Raw genomic sequence first — 25916 nt, 5'->3', positions numbered from 1 at the left:
GGAGCATTATCTGCATTTTACAGAGGAGGAAACTTAGGCACAAACAAATGAAAGCCAGGCTTTTCAGAGGTGTGTAGCACTCACAACTCCAATGAGATCAATGGAAACTCACAAGTTATTTGCCTGAGGTCCCAGGACTCCTAGTCCTGGCCTGTAATCTTTGTGCAATGGGTCTGCATGATTATTGTTATTGAAAGTCTGCCTCCAGCCACAGATGGCTCATTAGGTTGATGCAATTTAAGGTGGATCAGTTTCCGTAGCTGAGGTACATAAGGCAGTGATGTGGCACTGCATATCACCTCTGACCTTCTTTGACTTCCCTAACCCAATGGATCGGGGATCAATTTTGCAGCTGGGTGAACTGAAGGCAGATTTTCAGTGTGAGATCCAGTGACAGTTCGCCCCACAAGCTCCAGGATTGTAGTCAAGCACCACAATCACTTACCTGTCCTACCTCATTATTGTTAGTAACCATGTATTGATATTATAGCTACTTGAGAGCTCCAAGCTTGGGGGCACACTGTGCCAGGAACTATGACCCACATCCTGAAAGGTTTTTAGGCACCCAACTTCTACTGATTTCACTGGGAGTTAGGAGCCTAAACTGCTTTTGGGGATCTGGGCCTAAATAAATATATAAGATGATTTGGGTCCTAAACCAAAGAGCTTAACATTTATGGGGCAATTCATTAGAACTTGGTAAACAAGTCTCTTGATGATGCACAAGAAGAAATAGAATCTAGCTCCCTCTCTGCTGCCTGTGTTTGCTCTGCATGGTAAATGCTCCTACAAAGCAAGACGACATTATCTTTCCACAGAACTGAATACCCTCCGGGAGAAGAGCTGTACAATAAGGTGTCGTTTTTTATGTAGTCACATTTCCTAGTAGAACTACAGTTCAAGTGCAGTAACAGGCATCAGAAAGGATCATTACTTCACCTGCAGGCCAACTCCAGTAACAGCGCTAGGAAATACAAAGGTCACTGTGTTCCCACGCGGAAGGTAAAGTCCTGTGCTCCTCCATGCTGCATCACCTGGCATAAAACACAGAGGACAGGTCTAAACACAGAGCTACTCTTAAACACCTCCTCTGTTTTCCAATATGAAAGGATCAGGAGAATGGCAGGGCCAGTCTGGATGAGGACGGGTCTCCTCTCACTGAATGTCACTGGGGGGTGAAGAGTATTCCATGTCAGATGGAGTAGGGGAGCAGGGGAGGGCTAATACTTCCTGCTGCATTCTCCTAGGAAATTAACTTCTTGTTTATAACATTATCATTTTGCAGACATTGTAACAACTTGATTTGTAAGATATTCTGCTGCTGATGTCAGAGCTGTAAGCAAAAGGGCATGTTACACCCTTCAATCTATTTTTTTTAAAACCTCATTCCTGGGTTCCTGTTCCTTAGCACAAACCAAATGAACTCCCTTGGGCAAAAAACGAAGATCTCCAGTGTAGGGAGGTACGGCAGGAGCGAAGACCTTACTAGTCATCACACACTACCTGCACATTAGATTATATTATACGCACATGCCACTGCAATAACACTCCATGCTTTTCTCTGAATTGAACAGCAGGTGAAGCTCAGTGAGGGATACCAATCAATATATGAAACCTTACACTGTTGCCTCAGAAATGTAAAAACAAGGAGATGTAACAAATATAGATACCCCACAAAGAAGAAAACCAACTTAGAGGGGGATGGATGAAAAGCCTGTTAAATAATGTTTTCAAAGAAACAGAATTACCGTGATTTCCAGTGATTCTCACTCCTGGAGATTAAGAGGCCTATGGGATAGGCCAAAAGAAGAGACAGCATTTTTAACAGAGATATGGGAAGTTGTTGGTGGTTGTTACAGGTGGTTGTTAAAAATGTTACAGGGCAGATTAAGAGAACAGACCATTACCACGGAGGCGTTTTAGTCTGAACAGTAACACTGAACGGGAGGGGTGTGTGTGAGAAACCCAAATTTGATTAGGAAAAAAACTTTGGCCTACATAAAATAAGGGACATCCACATCCCCAAAACAAATGAACAACTTCTCTGGAGGCAGGAGAACTGGGCCTCTCCCCTATATTGGAAATAAGTGTCATGCTAGGGAGGGGAAGCCAGAAGATGTACTTTGATACCCATTTAGACAAATTCTTCTTAGCGAATAGCACTATCCAGTGAATTGGTATCAAATGAAATAAAAAGTTGGGTGGACTTTCTAAGGGTTTTAGTCTGCTGCAAGTAGCATCCCAGGACCTTTTAAATCTAGTATATGAAAAAGCATTTCTCCAGCAATGGTATGCAGGCATGGGACGAATGTGGGCAGGCTAATAGGCTCAATAAGGTGACCTTCAAATACCACCTTGGAGAGAAATATAGGACTGTGGGGAAAAAGTAGTTCATCCTGGACAAATTCAAGATAATATAGCTTGACTAAAACATGCATTTATCGAAAAGCAGTAGTTCCAGTGATGATAGACATAATTAGACGTGAGCTTGCAATGTTATGCCTCAGCAAAACGGCAAATGTGAATTTTGGGGCTACATGGGCAGAAGTTTAATTATATTGTAAAATATGAGGTAAGGGTCTCTCTGCTTTTCTGGTGACTGCACCAGAAATACTGGATTCAGTATTGGGCACCTCTGTTCCATTAAGATATCAATAAAATACAGGGAATATAGAGAAACACAACAGAAATGATTAAGGCATTGCTTAATTTGTGCCAGGGCATGCCAAGGCTGAGCCCGGGCACCTCTGGGCTTGCTGCATCAGTTATGAATGTAAAAAAATTGCTTGAGCCCCAGCCCCTAATTGCTTGAACCCCATAACCTTTCATTGCAAACTGAACTCTGGATTAAGGGGCTGGAGGGATTTGCTGATGAAGATTAGGAAGGAAATGGGCAAAGTGAAATCCTGTCCCGGTGGCAAAACTCATTGATTTGAGTTGGGCCAGGATTTTACCCATCCAGTTTAGCAAATGATGCCCAAATGAAGGGAGAAGGGGCTTTCTTTGAAATAGAGCTGATCAAAACCAGGGTAAAATAGGGAAACTTTTGCAGATTTTCATCAAATTGGTCAGAAAATAGAGGAGAAAGACCAGCCAATTGTTGTTCTTGGCTTTAGTTGAAAAAAATTGTTGACAAAAAATTCCTGAAAAGTTCTAATTCGAAAGCTGTAAACACTGAGGAGAGCAATTGTTTGGGGTGTTCCAAAGGGGTGTAATTAGCAGTAAAGGGATGAGGCTGATGAAAGTAAATTAAGGCTGAATGTTTAGAAATGTTTCCTGATGGTGAGGTGTATTAGATCATGGATCAGAGAAATTACAGAAGTCCCATCACTCAAATAATTTAAAACTGGACTAGATAAAAATGGAGAATTGACTTTAGGGGAAAGCCTAAGCTGGGTCCTGAAGCAGAAGCTAAATGTAACCCAAAAGGAGCCTTTCCATCTCTAGCAGCTCTGTTCTGCACACAATGTTACAAGTGTGATCTATGTGATCAGGGCTATGGAGAGTTGTACACTGTTATACCCGTGTTCTACAGGGCATTCCATGTTGAAACGGGGGAGAGGAGATTAGTGAGGAAGGACAGATTCTCTCACCTGTGTTTGTGCAGTTGATTTCCACAGTGATGCTAGGGACTGTGGGGAGTTCACAGAGTGCTAGCCTCGCACAGTCGGACATGGTTTGGCATAATGCTGTAGCCACATGAAGCAGCACGACCTCTTTGGAGTGCCTCTTGACTGGGTGTTCCTTGCTCACCAGTGGGATCCCATTGCTCTGCACCATCTCGTACAGGATGTGGTACAATGAGGTGTAGACGTGGCCATTTTTGACTGGGATCTGAAGGACTTTGGCGCAGTCCTGGCTGAGTTTCTGAAGCCAGCCTGTCACTGGGGGCTGCAGTTCCTCCTTCTTGTCTAGGTGTTGCTGGAACTGAGCGAGTGCTCTGCGGAAGTGGTAATGTCCCTGCTGCTCTTCGGGTCGTAATGCTGGGTACTTGCCTACCTCCATGGTTTCCCCCAGGATGCTGATCCCGAATCCATTGAGGATTTTGTTGCCAGGATATTCAGCCAGAACGTTTTGGCCCTTATTCTGAGAAGCCCACCACCAAGCCTGACCTCCAATCAGCAGGCCCCCTCCTTCTGCCACAAACTCATGGATCTTCTTGGCTTCGTTGTCACTGTAGGACTGGCAGCAGTAGATGCTGAGATTGTCGGTAAGCTCTGAAATCTCACATACCACCTGCCTTTGAGTCAGCAGGTCATGAAGGGCCTTCAGATTGGGATTGATGCCAATTCTCCCTTTCTTTTCAGCACCCAGCCATTGAATGGCATTGAGGATGAAGTCTGTGAGCTTCGGGGTGCTAAGAAGGACCTCATGTGTAGCCACCACCACACGGCCCTGGCCATAGTGAGATGCTGCAAGAAAGCATTGATAGGCGTTGTCCAAGCCAAGGGGGAAGGCCAATGTGCCATGGACCAGCAGGTGAGAGGGGACACCATCTGTCACTATGTCTAGCTCTGACACACCTCTTAGGAGAAGGTTTAAGTCTCTGCTGAAATCTAGCCCATGCCTGCAAAACCAAGAGATGTTCCTGTCATGCCACATACCAGCACTGTCACAGCATCATGAGATGGAAGAGGAAGATTGTGTAGTATCTCTGCTCTGCCATATCCAAATATTCTGAAATCTCTTCTACAAAGATCTCTTCACTTTGAGATCTACTGATGGAAACTTCTAGGCATTATTATTAGTTGCCTTTACCTGAGAGACAGTGCTATTACTTTAGTTGCAATTGTTCTGAATAATCATTTTAAAGCAGGGGTTCTCAAACTTCATTTCACCGTGGTCCCCTTCTGACAACAAAAATTACGACACGACCTGAAAAGGTGGGACCATAGCCCGAGCCCTGCAGCCCCAGGTGTGTTGGGGGGCAAAGCTGAAATCCAAAGTCCAAGCCCCGCCACCCCAGGCTGAAGCCATTGAGCTCTGGCCCCGGATGGCGGGGCTCAGGCTTTGGCTTCAGCCCCGGGCGGTAGGGCTCGACCTTCAGCCTGGGGACCCCATTAAAACAGGATTGCAACCCACTTTGTCTCCTGACCCACAGTGTGAGAACCATTATTCTAAAGCAAAGTGAGCCTCTTATCCTCTTACCTTGCACGGTTCTGTGGCAATTTCATGTCACTTTTTCTTATCCCTTTATCCTATGTGATGTGGCTTGGCAAAGCCAGTGCAACAGAGGGTAAGGAGATGAGAATGAGAGATACAGAACAGAGTAAGGGGATTCATGTAGAGAGATGAAATACCGGATGGCAGAGCAGAGGATAAGGTATGAGGAATATTTGGTATTCATTGGTTCTGAGCTAATTTATATAATCAGAATTTAGAGAATTTCCTTTGCGCAGCAGTAAAGGGCTCACTGTATTTCAGAAAAGTATGTACCAGCATTTTGTCATGTGATCATCCATTCTTTATACGTAAACAGACATTTGTGGAGCACAACTACTTAAAGGTTAATTATTGCTCATGTTTCTATACTAAATCAATATTTCAGATCACAAATAAGCAGCAGGATCCCCGCTTATTGAAATACACACAAAACAAGTTAAAGGATTCACTTATTTGCCTTGTCTCAGGCTTAGAACTTCATTCAGAACATCATAGTCACCAGAAGCAGCACAAACTGCTCTCGCTCCCGTTTTGCTACTTTGGGTGTACTGAGCATGCTCACTCGAACTGAGCATGCCCAGTAACCTTCGTTGTAGCCACTGCCCTCTCTCTGCCCTTACTTCTACTTACGATTTGCTGCCTCCTCTTTGGGGGGGTTTAAAAGGATTAAGGGGGGCAAATCGCAGCGGGGGGCTGTCAGGGTCTGAGCAGGGGGCAGAATTTTACTGGCCTGGGGGGTTCAAGCTACTGTAGCTAGCTCAGAAGAGGGGCTGAAGGGCAAAAATCGGTGGTGGGGGGTGAGAGCCGGGGTTAAGCCGGGGGGGGGGGGGGAGACACTGCCAGACCCCGTGCGGGTACAAAACCCCCGTTTAGGGAGGGGGAGGGGGGGGAACAGTGACCCCGTGGGATAAGCCACCCACTGTGCTCGCTAATCTAGGGGTGGGGGGGGGGGCAGAGGCTGTTTTTGTTGTTCTCACAGGGATGCTGCATGTCAGCCTAGGAGCAGGGGGCGGGTTCCTGGGACTGGGGTCTTAAAGGCACAGGCCTCCAATTCCTAGCCTGTCAAAGCTTAATCACCGCAGCTCCTCTCTATCCTATACAAGTGTTGCAGGGCCAGGGCCGCCCAGACGGGGGGGCCAAGTGGGGCAATTTTCCGCAGGGGCCCCCACGAATATGTTGGAGGCTGCCCCCGCCTCCGTCTTCCCCCGGTGTCTCAGCGTGCCGCGTCCGGGAGCGGCCCTGGCGCACTGCAGCGCGGTGGCTCCAACGCTGTCCGGGGCCGATCCTGGTCGCAGCACGCTGAGGCTCCAGGAGAGGGGGTAAGCGCCATGGTAAGGGGTGGGGCACCCGCCCCCGACCCCATCCTAACCATCACCATCACCCAGCAACAGCCCATTATGTAATTGCAAATGTATACATACCATTAAAGCATTTAATGTTTTTAAATAATGTATTTATTACAAATTAATTTTTGAATGTATGTCACTGGTTATTTTTTACATTTCCAAATACATGTTACTATAGTATTGCAACTTTTTTTATGGAAGGGGCCCCCAAAATTGCTTTGCCCCAGGCTCCCTGAATCCTCTGGGCAGCCCTGTACACGGCTACATTACTGATCCAGCCAGGAGACTGAATGCGGTGAAATATTGTACAGACACTCCCTCCCTCCAACTCTGCCTCTCACATTTTGAATATGTAAAAGTGTCTTCTATCAGTTTCTATGCCTATATGAAATCACTGCAGCTCATTTCTCTTATATAACGTGCTGAGTTGCTAACTCCCTCCCAGAGCCCACATGTCTGCACCCCCTCCTGTACCCCAATCCCATGCCCCAGGTCAGAGCCTGCACCCCTCACTCAAACTACCCATAGCCTGCAACCCTCCTGCACCCCAACTCCATCCCAGAGCCTGCACCCCAAAAAGGGCTGGATTAACTTTTTGTGGGCCTGGTGCTAAACATATTTGTGGTCCCCAAGGCGGGAAATGGGGACATGGGGCATGGGGGACAGAGTCCTCAGAGCGACGGGCTGGCCGGGGGCAATGGGAGATGGGTCATGGCACGGCAGGGACAACCCTGCTCCACCCATCCCAGTACAATGGCACTGTTTACAAACCGGGAGCTGCCAGACGCACACTGGCCAGCCCAGCCCTGTGCTCCCATCATGCTTCTTCCCCTTCGGGGCGGGCCCATGACCCCAAGGTGATACCAGAGTGGCCCCTTTGGTTGATCTGCTTCCTCCTGGCTAATGTGACAAATTGATCTATTGTACGATTGAGGCGCGCTGTTTCATGTATTTGTGTGTGAGTCCTTGAAAAGGGAGGTAAGCTTTGGGGGTACGGAGCATGCCCCTGAGCCCAAGGTGAGACCAGAGTGGCCCCTTTCATCGATCTGCTTCCTCCTGGCTAATGTGACACAGTGATCTATTGGATGATTGAGGCACGCTGTTTCATGTTTTTGTGTGTGAGTACGTGAAAAGGGAGGTAAGCTTTGGGGGTACGGAGCATGCCCCTGAGCCCAAGGTGAGACCAGAGTGGCCCCTTTCATCGATCTGCTTCCTCCTGGCTAGCATGCCCCTGAGCCCAAGGTCATACCAGAGTGGCCCCTTTCATTTTTTCCACTGGCTTCCGCCTTCCTTATTTCCAATGACTTGTCTGCTCATGCACCTGTCACTGGTCCATGGGGTTGCGAATCAGGAGGGATGGGGTTTGTGGTCAAAAACACTCACGGTCTGCTTCCTCCTGGCTAATGTGCCAAATTGATCTATTGGACAATTGAGGCGCGCTGTTTCACGTTTTTGTGTGTGAATACGTGAAAAGACCCCCACAAACCCCCATGCCCAGTGCCCTCCCACAGACCACTCCGAACCCCCCCAGATCCTCTCACTGCCCAGTGCCCCCTAGCTGTAGACCCCCCACAGCCCTCCCACAACTGCACAGTGCCCTGCCCCTCCCCGCCCAGAGCCCCCCCCCCCAGATTCCCTCACTGCCCAGTGCCCCCCACCGCCCCACTGCCACAACTGCACAGTGTCCCACCCAGACCCCGGCACACTTCCCAGTGCCCCAACACACACAGATCTCCCCACCCCTCACTGCACAGCACCCCCCCAGACCCACTAGAGACCTACTCTCCCACACCCTAACCCCCAGCCACAATACCCGGCCCTGATGGGAGGTGACTGTGTCTGCCAGGCTGAGCCGGCAGCGCAGCCAGAGCTTGTCCTGGGGCAGGATAACTCCGGCCCCTTGGGGGTGCAATCAGCCAGGCTGGAGCAGGAGCAGAACCTACCCAGGCCAGGCTCCCTCAGGACCCACATGCCTGGCAGGACCCAGCTGAGCCTCCCACACTCTCCCCCTCCCCCAGCCATCCTCTGGGACTGGCTGAGACTGGCCCAGCCTCTGCACCAATCCCAGGTGGCTCTTTCCCTGGGGAGGCAGGTGGGGCCCCACAGGTCCCAGGCAGTGGCAGTGGAGACAGCTCAGAGCTGGAGCAGTGCTGGGGAGTGGGGCATATCCCTGGGACATGACTCCTGAGATCCCACCCACACCCATTGGCCCCGTGGCCAGCAGCCCTGCCGAGCCCACATGGTGGCCCCCAGCTGCTGGGTGATGAGCCCCCTACAGCAGCGGCATAGCCAGGTTCTAACATCAGGGATTTCTTGTATTATGTATAGTGAGTGTATTATATAAAAAACAGGTAGTAGGGTTTACAATGTTCTAACAAGAGATTATGTTATTATCATTATCCAGTCAACTTGCACACCACTATTTTGAATTAGTGATAATTCACAGAGAGAGAAAGAAGAAAGCTGAATTTAGAAAATAATTATTAACCAGCTTCTTGGTTATTCACCAGCCACTTTGCTCCAGTCCATAGCACACAGCACCATAAACCCAGTAGAATCTGGCCAAGAGAATATTCACCTCAAATTGTCATCTGCTACACTCCCCCCCCGGCCCATTCCTAGTCACCACTATTCAGCAGGTCCGCCCAGAGGGGGGGGGGCAAGTGGGGCAATTTCCCCAGGCCCGAAGTATGTCGGAGACTCCCCACACTTCCGTCTTCCCCCATCCCATCCCCCCGGTGTCCTGGATGTGGCACGCTGAGGCTCCGGTAGAGGGGGTAAGCGGCATGGTAAGGGAGGGGCCGGACAACCCCCTGACCCCATCCCCCCACAGCCATGATCCCCAGCTCCGAGCCCAGCCCCTCTGAGCCGGACACCTCCAGACCCCATCCATCCCCTCCACAGCCCAAACCACCAGCTCGGAGCCCAGCCCCTCTGGGCCGGCCAACCCCTGACCCCATCCCCCCACAGCCATGACCCCCAACTCCAAGCCCAGCCCCTCTGAGCCGGACACCCCCTGACCCCATCTCCCCACATCCCTGAGCCCAGCCCCTGTGAGCCGGGCGCCCCCCTGTGAGCCCAGCTCCCCCCGGAGCCCTGGGCAACAGCAGCACCACCCCCAGGCAACGACAGCCCATTTGCACCAACCATCACCATCACCCAGCGACAGCCCATTATGTAACTGCAAATGTCTACATCCCATTAAAGCATTTAATGTTTTCAAATGCTGGATTTAGTGTATTTTCAAATTATTACAAATTAATTTTTGAATGTATTTCACTGGTTATTTTTTACATTTCCAAATACATGTTACTATAGTATTGCAACTTTTTTTTATGGAAGGGGCCCCAAAAATTGCTTTGCTTTGTAATAATTTGAAAATACACTAAATACATTATTTAAAAACATTAAATGCTTTAATGGTATGTATACCAGCTGCTTAGCTGCAGCGCGCCAGGGCCGCTCCCGGACACAGCGCACTGAGACGCCGGGGGATGGGGGAAGACGGATGCAGGGGGAGCCTCCGACATATTCATGGCAGCCCCTGCGGGGCCCCCGGGGCCTGGGGCAAATTGCACCACTCCCTCCCCCCCCCCGCCAGGCGGCCCTGAGACATTCTCTCGCCTAGACCTAGACCAGTTTCAACAGATTTAAATTTTTTATTAAAATGATTTTAAAAAAAAAAGTGAACAGTTTGAGCATAAAAGTTTATGGTTATCAGGGAATACTGTACAGAATTATCGATGGTGCAAAGTTTGGTTTAAAATCAGGTGGCATAAGGAATACATAATCTGCAATATCCCCGATTGGGGGTAAAAGGTTGATGGGTCAAAGTACAGGCATTGAGATATGAGGGTATGAAGTTCATATAGTGGCTATGTACGGGTGTGGAGTATAATGAGTAGATATAATGATGAGGATGGATTGACCCTCATTTGGTGAGATTTAATGTTCAGGGAGTTTATGGTTCCAGTAATTCTCTACAGATTTGTCACCAAGATCAAGGACTGCAGTGAAAAGACAGCAAGGCCTGTGTGCTGGACTTGTGTGTAGAAGCTGATTCACAAATATTCAGTGTAGTGTATTATATGGTGTCATCTTACATCCTTCCCAAGGGCAAAAAATCTTCTGAAACAATGAAGGCTTGGGCTCATAACCAGTGGCTGCAGAACTTTTGGATGCACAAGTCCACATTTCTGCATCTGTGTGCAAAACTCACCAAAGTAAAAGCTGCACTGACAATGGAGAAGATAAAATAATTGCACTATGGGGATCTGCAACACCAGATTCTTATTGGTCAATCAGTGGTCTCTCTCCTAAACCAAGGTGGACTGGATTTCTTTAATGTAAGTAGTCACAACATATTGTTAAAGCTCATTTTATGCTCAATGCTGTGTTAAGATCTCTGCAGTCACAGATAATAACGGTCTTCTTGGGGAATCAGGGCAAAGTATCCAGTCTGCAAGACACACACATACACCCCCCGCTTGAACAAAACCCCATCCCTCCCGTTTTGCAACCTTCCCCCAGAGGAAGCAGACCGTGAGTGTTTTCCACCACAAACCCCATCCCTCCCGTTTTGCAACCATCCCCCAGAGGAAGCAGACCGTGAGTGTTTTCCACCACAACCCCATCCCTCCCGTTTTGCAACCATCCCCCAGAGGAAGCAGACCGTGAGTGTTTTCCACCACAAACCCCATCCCTCCCGTTTTGCAACCATCCCCCAGAGGAAGCAGACTGTGAGTGTTTTCGACCACAAACCCCATCCCTCCCGTTTTGCAACCATCCCCCCAGAGGAAGCAGACCGTGAGTGTTTTCCACCACAACGCCATCCCTCCCGTTTTGCAACCATCCCCAGAGGAAGCAGACTGTGAGTGTTTTCGACCACAAACCCCATCCCTCCCGTTTTGCAACCATCCCCCCAGAGGAAGCAGACCGTGAGTGTTTTCCACCACAACGCCATCCCTCCCGTTTTGCAACCATCCCCAGAGGAAGCAGACCGTGAGTGTTTTCCACCACAACCCCATCCCTCCCGTTTTGCAACCATCCCCCAGAGGAAGCAGACTGTGAGTGTTTTCGACCACACAAACCCCATCCCTCCCGTTTTGCAACCATCCCCCACAGAGGAAGCAGACTGCGAGTGTTTTCGACCACAAACCCCATCCCTCCCGTTTTGCAACCATCCCTGGACCAGTGACAGGTGCATGAGCAGCCCAGTCATTGGAACTAAGCAAGGAGAAGCCAGTGGAAAAAATGAAAAGGGGCCACTGTGGTCTCACCTTGGGCTCAGGGGCACACTCCATACCCACAAACCCTACCTCCCCTTTCACGAATTCAATGAAAGGGGCCACTCTGGTCTCACCTTGGGCTCAGGGGCATGCTCCGTTCCCCCAAACCTTACCTCCCTTTTCACGGATTCACACACAAAAGAGTGAAACAGCATGCCTCAATCATGCAATAGATCAATTTGGCACATTAGCCAGGAGGAAGCAGACTGTGAGTGTTTTCCACCACAAACCCCATCCTTCCCGTTTTGCAACCATCCCCCAGAGGAAGCAGACCGTGAGTGTTTTTGACCACAAACCCCATCCCTCCCATTTTGCAACCATCCCTGGACCAGTGACAGGTGCATGAGCAGCCCAGTCATTGGAACTAAGCAAGGAGAAGCCAGTGGAAAAAATGAAAAGGGGCCACTGTGGTCTCAACTTGGGCTCAGGGGCACGCTCCATACCCACAAACCCTACCTCCCTGCCTATAGAGCCAGCCCTGGAGCAGGGAAAGAACTACATTTCCCAGCATTCCCTTGGCCACTAGCAACAGGAAAGGGTGGGGGAAGGAGTATGGAACTGAAATCTGCAGCTTGCTGTGAATGGTAGGAACAGAGCCAGCTCTAGGTTTTTTGCCGCCCCCTCCCCAGGCTCCCCCCCCACCCCTGTATTGCCCCAGCCCTGGACTCTCCCCTGCCCACACCCCCTGCTGCCCTAGCTCTGGCCCCCACCTGCACTCCCCTGCTGCCTCAGCCCTGGGCTCTTCCTCCCCCCCCCCGCACCCGCTGCCGCCCCAGCTGTGGCCCCCACCTGCACCTCCTGCCACCCCAGCCCTGGGGTCTCCCCTGCCCACACCCCCTGCCGCCCCAGCTCTGGCCCCCACCTGCACTCCCCTGCCGCCCCAGTCCTGGGCTCTTTCCCCCCCCCCCCGGCACCCCCTGCTGCCCCAGTCCTGGGCTCTTACCCCCCCGGCACCCTCTGCTGCCCCAGTCCTGGGCTCTTACCCCCCCCCCGGCACCCCCTGCTGCCCCAGTCCTGGGCTCTTACCCCCCCGGCACCCTCTGCTGCCCCAGTCCTGGGCTCTTACCCCCCCCCCGGCACCCCCTGCTGCCCCAGTCCTGGGCTCTTCTCCCCCCCCGCACCCCCTGCCGCCCCAGCTGTGGCCCCACCTGCACCTCCTGCCGCCCCAGCCCTGGGCTCTCCCCCGCCCACACCCCCTGCTGATCCAGCTCTGGCCCCCACCTGCACTCCCCTGCCGCCCCAGTCCTGGGCTCTCCCCCGCCCACACCCCCTGCTGCCCCAGCTCTGGCCTCCACCTGCTCTCCCCTGCTGCCCCAGCTCTGGGCTCTCCCCCACCCACACCTCCTGCTGCTCCAGTCCTGGGCTCTTCTCCCACCCCCCGCACCCCCTGCCGTCTCAGCAGCAAAGAAGGAATTGGGTGGACTAAATGGACGGTGCACCTCTCTATCTGAAGCCTAGCAAGGGAGGTATGTGGATCCCACTAGAATTTAAAATGAAAAGTAAGGGAGGGGAGGCTCTGGACCTGGGCAGCTTTAGATACAGTACCAGGCACTTAGGAGGATTTCCACTTCTGAGCCATGGAAGCAGAAATTGACTTTTCCTCTCCAGATATTGCTAATATTCAGAAAGGGAATCTAGCACCTGCCTTCCAGATTTGAACACCCTCAAAATTCAGGAGTGCTCAAGCTCAATTTAGGCAGCTGTTACTTCATTTCCCCAAATCAAATATACTGATCCACTGTAACTTGCTGTAGAAAAAAAAGAAATGCTGCCCAGTGGTTATTAGGACTAGAATTGCTATTTTCAACAGCCATTGCTTTTTTTTTTTTTTTTTTTTTTAGTTTTAGTTTTATTTGTTTAAAAGGAAGACCGTGATAGTGCATTTCCCATAGAAACAAAGAATGGAACAAAAGAATAATAAAAGCACCTCAACTTTTCCTCATTTATGTAGGACAGTCTTATAATGTGCATCCAGATAGCCTCCAATCACACAAGCTGAAAATTGTTCCACTTTACTGCAGTTCTGTAACCATGTGGGAACCAATCCTGTCTGTGTTCTGTGCACATTCAAAATTCCTGCTGAATGACCCGCCCTGGGAGCAAGTTACCAGTGACCCAGGGTCCTGCCTCTCCGTGCCAGGTGCACCAGGTGTGGGGAGGCAGGCTCAGCAAGGTAGGATCCAAGTGTGGAAGAGCTTAGTGTGGGGGGATCCAGGTGTGGGTTGAGAGAGTTCTGTGTGGGGCTATCTGGGTGTGGGAGGCCCAGGGGGGATCCAAGTGCTGGGGGAGCTGGATGCACAGGGGTTTGTTGGGGAGGGGGGTTTGGGTGCAATGGTAATGGGACTCTGTGGGGGTCCAGGTGAAGGTTATTGGGGCTCAGTGTGCGGGTCTGGATGTGTGAGGGATAGAAATTGGCAGGGGAGATCTTGGTGTGGACATCTCAGTGGTGGTGGGGTGTCTAGATGCTGGGGAAGTGGGGCTGAGTCGGGGGGGGATCCAGATGCAGCTGGTGAGGGCTTGGTAGGAGGGTGGGGATCCACGTGCAGGTGGCTCATCGGGGTGGTCCAGATGCAGGGGGAGTGGGGCTCATTGGGAGGGTTCTGGGTGCAGGCGGGTGAGGCTTGGCAGGAAGATCTGGGTATGAGGGGCTTTGGATGAATAGGGGTTGGGTGGATGGGGGAGTAGCTCCCTGTACAGGTCTTCCTCCCCCTGCAGCTGAGAAGCAATTGATACAGGAAACACGGGAGTGGGGGGAGTGTTTGCAGAGCTTCCAACAGCCAGGGGAGAAACCTGGGGGTGGATCTGACACAATCCTGGATGCTGTGCAAGGAAAGAGGAAGTCCCGTCCTTCCCAGGCCAGCTGGGACTAGCAGCTGAGTCAGGTGCAGGGTAGGAGCCCCCAGAGCCACAGTGATTTACCTCTCTGTTAGCTGCCCTGGGCTCCCAAAACATACTTCTGGGGAGGGTCTCATGACCACTCAGGTGGCTTCCCTTTGCTTCCCCATCAGAGAGTCATTTTTTTGTAGGGAAGCAAAGAAATCTGCAGGGAACATAAAATCTGTGCATGTGCAGTGGCATAGAATTCCCCCAGGAGTAATTTTCTTACCGCCTTAACTACAAGTTTTAATACATAGGAAAGGATTTCATATACTCACGGAGCGATCAAGGGAATTGCAGGCACTTTGTTTGAGATGCTGAAGGTCCCCATCTCACCATATATATCTGTGAAATGAACTCCTGCCACGCTGGTTACATGATTCCCAGGGAAATCGAACAGCACTCTCTCTGTGCTGTGTCCAGAGGCCCAGTGCCAAGCCTGACCTCCAATGAGCAGACCCCCTCCTCTCTTCACAAACTGGATCAGCTCCCTCCCCTGTGCAGCATCATAGGCATCCATACAGTAAACCCCAAATGAGGCAATGAACTCCTCACTGGGCTGCACTCGGGTGCCAGAACTACTGAGAATACTCAGCAGGGAACTCAAGCTCTTCTGGACACCAACCACTGCTCCTGGGAGGGACTGAGCCAACCCACAGCATTGCGTAGGAACCGAGCCATCTTGGGGCTCCCCAGGTAGCTCTCATGAGAGACGACCACCATCCGGCCCTTCCCATACTGTGAGGCGGCGATCAGGACCTGCCCCTGGGGGTTCACCAGCACTGGGAAGGCAGTCTCGCCAATGAGCAGCAGCTCACAAGGAACAGAGTCACCAGTAAGATCCCAGTCCTGGACACCATCCACCAGCAAATCATAGGCAGCTGAAGGATCCATGTTCTTGTCTTGTCTACGGGAAAGACAAATAATAGTTTTTCTTATGGTAAAAACATTCAGAAGAGGATTTACTTATCCTTCTTTGAAAAGTTTCAGAGTAGCAGCCGTGTTAGTCTGTATCCGCAAAAAGAAGAACAGGAGGACTTGTGGCACCTTAGAGACTAACAAATTTATTAGAGCATAAGCTTTCGTGGACTACAGCCCACTTCTTCGGATGCATATAGAATGGAACATATATTGAGGAGATATATATACACACAGACAGAGAGCATAAACAGGTGGGAGTTGTCTTACCACCTCTGAGAGGCCAATTAATTAAGAGAAAACAAACTTTTGAAGTGATAATCAAGCTAGCTCAGTACAGACAGTTAGATAACAAGTGTGAGAATACTTACAAGGGGAGATAGATTCAATGTTTGTAATGGCTCAGCCATTCCCAGTCTTTATTCAAACCGGAGTTGATTGTGTCTAGTTTGCATATCAATTCTAGCTCAGCAGTTTCTCGTTGGAGTCTGTTTTTGAAGTTTTTCTGTTGTAATATAGCCACCCGCAGGTCTGTCACTGAATGACCAGACAGGTTAAAGTGTTCTCCCACTGGTTTTTTGAGTATTTTGATTCCTGATGTCAGATTTGTGTCCATTAATTCTTTTGCGTAGAGACTGTCCGGTTTGGCCAATGTACATGGCAGAGGGGCATTGCTGGCACATGATGGCATATATCACATTGGTAGATGTGCAGGTGAACGAGCCCCTGATGGTATGGCTGATGTGATTAGGTCCTATGATGATGTCACTGGAATAGATATGTGGACAGAGTTGGCATCGGGGTTTGTTACAAGGATAGGTTCCTGGGTTAGTGGTTTTGTTCAGTGATGTGTGGTTGCTGGTGAGTATTTGCTTTAGGTTCGGGGGTTGTCTGTAAGCGAGGACAGGTCTGTCTCCCAAGATCTGTGAGAGTAAAGGATCATCTTTCAGGATAGGTTGTAGATCTCTGATGATGCGCTGGAGAGGTTTTAGTTGGGGGCTGAAGGTGACAGCTAGTGGTGTTCTGTTATTTTCTTTGTTGGGCCTGTCTTGTAGGAGGTGACTTCTGGGTACTCGTCTGGCTCTGTCAATCTGTTTTTTCACTTCAGCAGGTGGGTATTGTAGTTTTAAGAATGCTTGATAGAGATCTTGTAGGTGCTTGTCTCTATCCGAGGGATTGGAGCAAATGCGGTTATATCTTAGAGCTTGGCTGTAGACAATGGATCGTGTGGTGTGTCCTGGATGGAAGCTGGAGGCATGTAGGTAAGTGTAGCGGTCAGTAGGTTTCCGATATAGGGTGGTATTTATGTGACCATCGCTTATTAGCACAGTAGTGTCCAGGAAATGGACCGCTTGTGTGGATTGATCTAGGCTGAGGTTGATGGTGGGATGGAAATTTCCAATAATTTCCATCCCACCATCAACCTCAGCCTAGATCAATCCACACAAGCGGTCCATTTCCTGGACACTACTGTGCTAATAAGCGATGGTCACATAAATACCACCCTATATCGGAAACCTACTGACCGCTACACTTACCTACATGCCTCCAGCTTCCATCCAGGACACACCACACGATCCATTGTCTACAGCCAAGCTCTAAGATATAACCGCATTTGCTCCAATCCCTCGGATAGAGACAAGCACCTACAAGATCTCTATCAAGCATTCTTAAAACTACAATACCCACCTGCTGAAGTGAAAAAACAGATTGACAGAGCCAGACGAGTACCCAGAAGTCACCTCCTACAAGACAGGCCCAACAAAGAAAATAACAGAACACCACTAGCTGTCACCTTCAGCCCCCAACTAAAACCTCTCCAGCGCATCATCAGAGATCTACAACCTATCCTGAAAGATGATCCTTTACTCTCACAGATCTTGGGAGACAGACCTGTCCTCGCTTACAGACAACCCCCGAACCTAAAGCAAATACTCACCAGCAACCACACATCACTGAACAAAACCACTAACCCAGGAACCTATCCTTGTAACAAACCCCGATGCCAACTCTGTCCACATATCTATTCCAGTGACATCATCATAGGACCTAATCACATCAGCCATACCATCAGGGGCTCGTTCACCTGCACATCTACCAATGTGATATATGCCATCATGTGCCAGCAATGCCCCTCTGCCATGTACATTGGCCAAACCGGACAGTCTCTACGCAAAAGAATTAATGGACACAAATCTGACATCAGGAATCAAAATACTCAAAAACCAGTGGGAGAACACTTTAACCTGTCTGGTCATTCAGTGACAGACCTGCGGGTGGCTATATTACAACAGAAAAACTTCAAAAACAGACTCCAACGAGAAACTGCTGAGCTAGAATTGATATGCAAACTAGACACAATCAACTCCGGTTTGAATAAAGACTGGGAATGGCTGAGCCATTACAAACATTGAATCTATCTCCCCTTGTAAGTATTCTCACACTTGTTATCTAACTGTCTGTACTGAGCTAGCTTGATTATCACTTCAAAAGTTTGTTTTCTCTTAATTAATTGGCCTCTCAGAGGTGGTAAGACAACTCCCACCTGTTTATGCTCTCTGTCTGTGTGTATATATATCTCCTCAATATATGTTCCATTCTATATGCATCCGAAGAAGTGGGCTGTAGTCCACGAAAGCTTATGCTCTAATAAATTTGTTAGTCTCTAAGGTGCCACAACTCCTCCTGTTCTTCTTTATCCTTCTTTGCCTCTCCTGGATTAGTGTGAAGGATGCTCAGATACAAGCAAAGGCCACAATCAATATGTCTCATTCCTAGAGGTTGAAACTCACCTGCCTCCACCTCCTCCCCCAGGGCAAAGGTGTGCTGAGCGGTGATGGGGAGAGCTCTTTAGCTGGTCAGATTGCTACTGTATATAGCTCTGTCATGGGGTGTGTGATGCTGGCAGGCCAGAGCCAGCTCTTGGCCAGGCTACAGGCATTGGCTAACAAATAACATGCTTATAACTGGAGACCAGAGCAATTCACCTGTATGTTAGTTTTGCCCAAAATAGGTATTATGTTTAATGTTTAGATTCTATGAAATGGTTGTAAGTTGCTGCATGCATTAATCTCACTAGTAATGTCTGTAAGAAAATATGTATGTTTTGCTTTATAAGTTTGAAAATGTTTGCCTCGAACTTGTGAAGTCAGGCCTGAGAATTGTCCCTCACTGAGCCCATCCAGAAGAACTATTAAAATCAGATGGGCTGTCAAGAAACATTGCAATAGAAAGGATTGGTTAATGGCCCCATCGCTCCTGGGAAATTCTACATGGAAGGAAGATTGTCCTGTGGGATTGGAAGCTGAATGAAGGAAATAAAACAAAATCACAGGAAAATTTTCCATCTTTTTAGCTGTTTGTATTCTGAAGGGCCAGAGACTCTAAACTGAAGCCTGAGATACCCAGGGACTGATTCCTGTTACTGCCCTGAAAGACACTTTGAATTGACAGATCACTACAACTCTGTTACTCTTAGGATGTAGATGAGTAACTCATTTGTGTATGTATGTTATGTTTTCTTGCTTTAACCTGTAAATAACTCTCTTATTCCCTTTTCCTAGATAATAAAGCATTATATAGATCATTAGAGGATTGGCTAAACGCGTTGTCTTTCTTTAAAGACATGTTCTCCATAGGATTCTCATTCTTGAAGATTAAGAAGCTTGAGGATAAGCCAAAAGAAGAAAAGACTGCAGTGCTAAAAGTGACATGGGAACTTGGTAGTGGTTGTAATATTAAAAATGGCATAGGGAAGAGTAAGATAGCTGACCAGTGCCAGGGAGACTTTTTAGTCTGAATAGTAACTGTGAACAGTGGGGTAAAATCAACGTTGAGTAGGAAAAATCTTTGCCTTGCATAAAATAAGGGTCTTCCACATACCCAAAACAAATGAACACCTTCTCTGGAGGTAGAATTGGGCTTCTCCCCCACTTTGGAAATAAATTCTGGAATGCAGAGAATCCAGGATGGGCTTCTCAATACAAACAAACAATAAGGCTGCAGGAGCACATGGAAGGAGGACCATATTGCTCCTTTGCTGATGAATTCAGAGAAGAAAAGTATGATATAGCTAGTTGTGGCAGGCTTGCTTCTGACTGAGTGCACATTGATACTTGTAGCTTCATGCTAGGGAGGACATAACAGAAGATGTGCTTGAATACCCATTTAGACAAAGTCCTCTTAACAAATAGCACTGCCCACTAAATTGGTATCAAACTGATCAGAAAATGGATGAGAAAATGTTATCGTTGGTTTTTCTTCAGGAAAATTTGTTGACATGAATCCTGAAATGCTCCAATTTGAAAGCTGTAAACTCTGCGGAGAGCTAAAGTTAGGGTGCTCCATAGGCTATAATGAACAGTAGTGGGATAAGGCTGATGAAAGTAAATGAAGGCTGAATGTTTAGAAACGTTTCCTGATGGTGAGGTGTATTAGATCATGGAATGAATTTTTTAGAGAAATTGCAGAAGTTCCATCACTCAAATAATTTAAAACTGGACTAGTTTTAATAGTTTTTTGCTCCTGTGACATTCCACATGGAAGGAAGATTGTCCTGTGGGATTGGATGCTGAATGAAGGAAATAAAACAAAACCATAGGAAAATTGTCCATCTGTTTAGCTATTTGTATTCTGAAGGGCTGGAGACTCTAAGCTGAAGCCTGAGATATCTAGGGGCTGATTTCTGTGTCTGCCATGAAAGACACTTTGAATTGACAGATCACTACAACTCTGTCACTCTTAGGATGTAGATGGTAACTCATTTGTGTATGTACGTTTTCTTGCTTTAACCTGTAAGTAACTCTTATTCCCTTTTCCTAGGTAATAAAGCATTATATAGAGCAGTGGTTCCCAAACTTGTTCCGCCACTTGTTTAGGGAAAGCCCCTGGCAGGCCGGGCCGGTTTGTTTACTGGCCGATTGCGGCTCCCAGTGGCTGTGGTTCGCTGCTCCAGGCCAATGGGAGCTGCTGGAAGCGGCTCAGGCCGAGGGACGTACTGGCCACCGCTTCCAGCAGCTCCCATTGGTCCGGAGCAGCGAACCGCAGCCACTGGGAGCCGCAATCGGCCAAACCTGCGGACGTGGCAGGTAAACAAACCGGCCTGGCCCACCAGGGCTTTCCCTGCACAAGCGGCGGAACTAGTTTGGGAACCACTGATATAGATCATTACAGGATTGGCTAAACACATTGTCTGTGAGATTAGATCTAAGATACCAATTGACCTGGAGTAAGTGACTGGTCTCTTGGGACTGGAAGGAACCAGAATGTGGTGGGATTTTCTTGGTGTCAGTGACCATGTATCACTCAGTCCAGTTTGTCTGGGTGGCAAGATAGAGTGGAGAGTCAAAGGGGACTGTCTGTGACTTCATGGTAAGAGTGTTATAGTGATCCAGGAGTTCATGTTTGTCGCTGGCCTGGTGAAATCTAATTACAGGACACACCACCAGTTTGGGGTAATTGCCCTGTTTTTGAGTCTGTCCTGTGGTAGGCACTTACAGTTGTGAGCCACTCCAGACAGCAAGAGAGGGTGCTCACCGCGTATCAGCCTGGAAAGGGCTAATGAGGTTGAGAAGGGGACCACTGAACTTTATAGGCCACAACTGAGGGGAATTAGACTGGATAAGCAACCCCTGGTTGGGAATAGAGCAGGGGCAGGCAAACTTTTTGGCCTGAGGGACACATTGGGTTTTCGTAAATTGTATAGAAGGCCAGTTGGGGAGGGGGTCGTGGCCCAGTCCCCACCTCCTATCTGCCCCCCGCCCCCCAGGACTCCTGCCCCATCCAACACCCCCTGTTCCCTGACAGCCCCCCTCCAGGACCCCTACCCCATCCACTCCCCCCACTCCCTGTCCCCTGACTGCCCCCAGACTCCTGCAGCCCCATCCAACCCCTCCTCTCATTCCTGATGGCCCCCCTGGGACCCCTGCACCATCCAAGCACCCCTTCTCCCTGTCCCCTGACTGCCCCCAGAACCCCTGCCCCTGACTACCCCCTGCCGCCCCATGCAACCCCCCCTCCTTCCTGACTGCCCCCGGAACCCCTGCCCCTGACTGCCCCCGCCTGCCCCCTTCTGCCCCATCCAACCCACCCTCCTTGTCTGCCTGTCTGCCCCCCCCAGGCCCCTGCCCCCATTCAACCCCCTGTTCCCCCTGACTGCCCCGACCCCTATCCACACCCACACCCCCTGACCACCACCCCAAACTCCCCTGCCCTCTATCCAACCCCCCCCCCCACGCTCCATGCCCCCTTACTATGCTGCTTGGAGCAACGGTGGCTGGTGGACTCTCTTAAATCAATTTCTTTAGAGTAAGTCCATTCCTTACTGACTTCAGTTAAATAAATGTAAGCCACTTCTACATGAGAGCGCAGAATACAGGTTTGCATCAGCTTAACTAAACCTTGTGTGTAAACAAGGCCTTAGACAACATTCCATCGACATAAGCTTTTACTAACAGTCCATCTTTCATGAGTTGAGCATGTCCCATTGTAAGTGTGTAAAGCTGAATTTTATGGCTCTATTCATGTGCCTCTGGTTGCAGTTTGCATAGTGATTCTGACACTGTCTCTTGCTTTTAAAAATACTTTTTTTTAATAATGATTCTCACTTCAGTGTTTTTAAACTTCTTCAAAAGTAGGGAATTAAAATATTGCATTTTCTTAGAGTAGATAATTCTAAATCTGTCTGCAGTGCTTTTTCTGTCTCTCTTGTGGCCAACAAGGGAGACAAAGAACTCTAGTGCACTTGTGAATCAATTGCTTTATTGGGGTTTGAGCATGCCACTTAAGGATCATGCTGCAAGAAAAGGAGAATCTGTTTTCACTAGCAAAGGCATCCTATTTCATGGCTGCTGAATTCACTCCTTGCCCTCCCGTTGAGGCAGAGTTGGGTTCAAATATCTTTCTTTCATTGTTTAAAAAGAAAATATGGTTCTGATGTTCAGTTCTAGCAGAGAGATTGTTAGATGAGGGAAGCAGGGAACCAACAGAAGTTATATGAAGCCTCCTCTGCAAGGACATATTCCCAGTGGCCAAATGCACCAGCTTTTTGGCCCCTACTTACCAGCCAGGTAAAGAGGCTGTATTGGAACTGATAATCCGGCCCTCTCGTTCTAGCCCTCAGAGTTGTGAAAAAACTAAACTTGAGTGCAGACTGATGCAGCATTGCCTCCTCAAAGCTGCAGGCAGCTTGGAATGATGGTTCAGAGGTGGGGACTGTATTTTTAACTATCTCCCTGCTTCTGATTTTAGCAGAAGTACTCAGCTCCTGTGCGTATCCCTTAATTCTGAACCACCCCCCACTCCCTCTCCCCCATTGTCAAAAGTCCCCTATTTAGTTGCCAAAAATCTCCAGCTTCCCCTCTTCAGGGGCAGCTCTAGCTTTTTTGCTGCCCCAAGCATGGCAGGCAGGCTGCCTTCGGCAGCATGCCTGCGGGAGGTCCACCGGTCCTGTGGCTTCGGCGTACCCGCCGCCAAATTGCCGCCAAATCCACGGGACCGGTGGACCTCCTGCCGGCATGCCGCTGAAGGCAGCCTGACGGCCACCCTTGCAGGGACTGGCAGGGCACCCCCCGCGGCTTGCCACCCCAGGCACGTGCTTGGAGCCGCTGCTGCCCCTCTTCCAGCAGTTAGGAAAATGCTGCAGTGCATCCAAAGCTAAGAGTGTGGGGACAATCAATTTTTTTTTTTAAATAAAAGTACAGTATTGACTGAATTTCTGTACCTACTTCAATAAACACCTCCACTGTTATAATTCCACCTGAAATGACTACAGAATTTTCAGATGTCCTAGAATCCAAGGACATTGCCATAAAAAATATTTCCAGCTTGTGTCAACCTACAGAGGGTCTTGTCTAGCACCTATTCTAATAAAAACAAAGGGGGGGGGGGAGGAAGAACTGCATTGTTTTTCATTTGCCAAACAAACATTAAACAATAATTTATACCTCTGACTATGGAGGGGAACTCTGCTTATCCTAACCTAACCCCTGGAGAAGCTGCCATTCTATCCCTCTCTATATCACTATCCAGTCTCCTTTCCCACATCTTTCCCTGCCCTACCCAGTCCACTGTGCTCATCACATTCTCCCTCCACATTCTCCCACATGTTCCCATATATTTCCTTCCTTTCACCTCAGTCTCCCACCCCTCAAAGCTTCATTTTCCATGTTTTCCTGCATGTCACCCCCAAATCACCCTCCTTGGTCCTGTACAGTTTTCAAACCCTAGAATGCCAGGGGAGTGGAAAGGGGGAACCATCGTCACTGAGGGCAGCCTGGCTTCAATCCCACTGTAGACCATGAGAGACAATGTCCATCTTTACTAAGGCTAGCCTCACTTCCATATCCAAAGGCTGTAGGAAAGTGGCAGTCACCTGAAGGCAAGGCAGCTTTCAATTTATAACCTGGGAAAAGGGGATGGCCATTGCCAGAAATTAGTAAGGTTTGCTTGGAAGCCATGATTAACATCTGCCACGAGAATAGGCCGAATTCTCATAGCAGCACTGCAAAAAAAACACAGTCAGCAGCACCAGCCAGCTCCCGCTGATCAGAAAAATAAACACCAAAAAACCAAACCATGCTTCTTTTGTATTGTTCCCCAGCCTGAGATGTGCTCTCCCATGCTCTAGCCCCCATAAGACCCTCCTTTGTTGTAGGTTGTCTCTAGAGCACAGGCCCCATAACACAGCCATTTACCTTTCATTCTTCCATCCTACAATGATATCTCATTCATGATGAAAGTAGTAGTTGCTATGACAGCAAATAGAACTCACGATGGCTTTGTTCAAACCACAACTTTTTAATTCACTCGTTGATAGTTTCTGAGATAACTTCATTTATTTCTCACCTGTGCCGGCTTCTCTTGGTATTACCCTTTCTCTGGCATCCTGCCAATCTGGGATGCAAGGCTCTTCCTCTTGTTCCATCCGAGAGTTCACATCAGGTTTTGGAGTCTCAAATCCTGCCCATGGGAAAACAGTCCAGGCAATACCATGATTTGTTATGTATTTGTTGAGCATTTATTACAAATAAAGAAGAACAGGAGTACTTGTGGCACCTTAGAGACTAACAAATTTATTAGAGCATAAGCTTTCGTGGACTACAGCCCACTTCTTCGGATGCAGTCCACTGTAGTCCACGAAAGCTTATGCTCTAATAAATTTGTTAGTCTCTAAGGTGCCACAAGTACTCCTGTTCTTCTTTTTGCGGATACAGACTAACACGGCTGCTACTCTGAAACCTGTTATTACAAATAAATTATCATAGATATGAACCCAACCTGTTCTTTCATGGAGGCAGGGATTACAGAATGCCAACAGATGAGATTATGTCCACAGAAACCCACTGGGGAAGTAAAATGTGTAGCTGGAGTTATGTTGTTTCCCTTTTGGAGACTCAAGGATATCCACATATGGGGGACTAGGTAAGTCATGAGCAGTGCAAATGTTAATACACTTACCCATTTCTCAAAGTCAAGCACCTTCAGAGCTGGCGTTAGTCCCAGGGAGGGTGGACAGGGCAATTCTATGATTGTACTCCACAACTAAACCACAAGAATGAGGCTGAGGTGTGACTACAGATCGCCTCCTCCATTAAAAGGGCAATTCAGAAAAATAGTGGTTGCATGGCAGTGACTGTATCTCTCACAAAGTTTCTGGGGACTACAAGGACCGAGCCTCTAGAAATCCAAGAGAAGAACCCTGAACCACAGCTTAACAAATTCTTGGGAGACCACACAGCTTTTAAGTAAGGAGGTAAAATTAATCTTTACCCAGAGAGTAGTCTTCAAATTCTTCTGCATGACATCCCTGTAGAGCTCCCTCTGCCTTTTGTCCAGACGACCCCAGTCCTTCTTGGTGAAATACACAGCCACGTCTTCGAATGTCACTGGAATCTGAAACAGGTATTCCCTGTTCAATAGATGCATATTCAGTGACAATCCTGCTGCTCAGTTACAGGCTGTACAGGCACAGGGTAAATCCAATTAGGGTTTGTTCTGTGATGAAGTGGAAGAAGAGAAGAGAGGGAGTGTGTGCATGGGGGATAAAATGGGGGCAGGACAGGTTAGGGAAAAATGTGTTGGGGAAAAAAGAATGAAGGAGACAGAAGTGGGGGAGGGTCAGGTTGAAGAATAAGGAGAGAGATGGAGATTTAGAAAAATTCAAATGTAAAGAAGTCACCGCATTAAGAGTCACTTGAAATAAAATGAAATGTGGGGGACAGTCTATTTCTCTCTTTACCTTCTCCCTTGATAGCTTTTCTTCCTTCTCTTTGCTTTGGAAGTATTACTCTCGGTCAGCTCTTCATGGGCTCAAGCTTGGACCATC

At 48.7% G+C, this 25916-nt stretch overlaps 1 long non-coding RNA gene and 1 pseudogene across 1 annotated transcript; one reads left to right on the top strand and one right to left on the bottom strand.

Moving 5' to 3' along the window:
• Nucleotides 1-25916, bottom strand: part of LOC101952061 (TRPM8 channel-associated factor 2-like) — a 39000-nt pseudogene that overhangs the window by 8942 nt on the left and 4142 nt on the right.
• On the top strand, nt 11882-16303 carry LOC135976086 (uncharacterized). The gene is made up of 3 exons (XR_010593306.1): nt 11882-12381; nt 13819-13970; nt 14932-16303. It is a non-coding gene; the product is annotated as an uncharacterized LOC135976086 (long non-coding RNA).

Source organism: Chrysemys picta, chromosome 1 (genome assembly GCF_011386835.1).
Source record: "Chrysemys picta bellii isolate R12L10 chromosome 1, ASM1138683v2, whole genome shotgun sequence".
NCBI lineage: Eukaryota > Metazoa > Chordata > Testudines > Emydidae > Chrysemys > Chrysemys picta.
The sequence above is the reverse complement of the archived record's forward strand: the minus strand, read 5'-3'. Positions and strand labels throughout refer to the sequence as shown.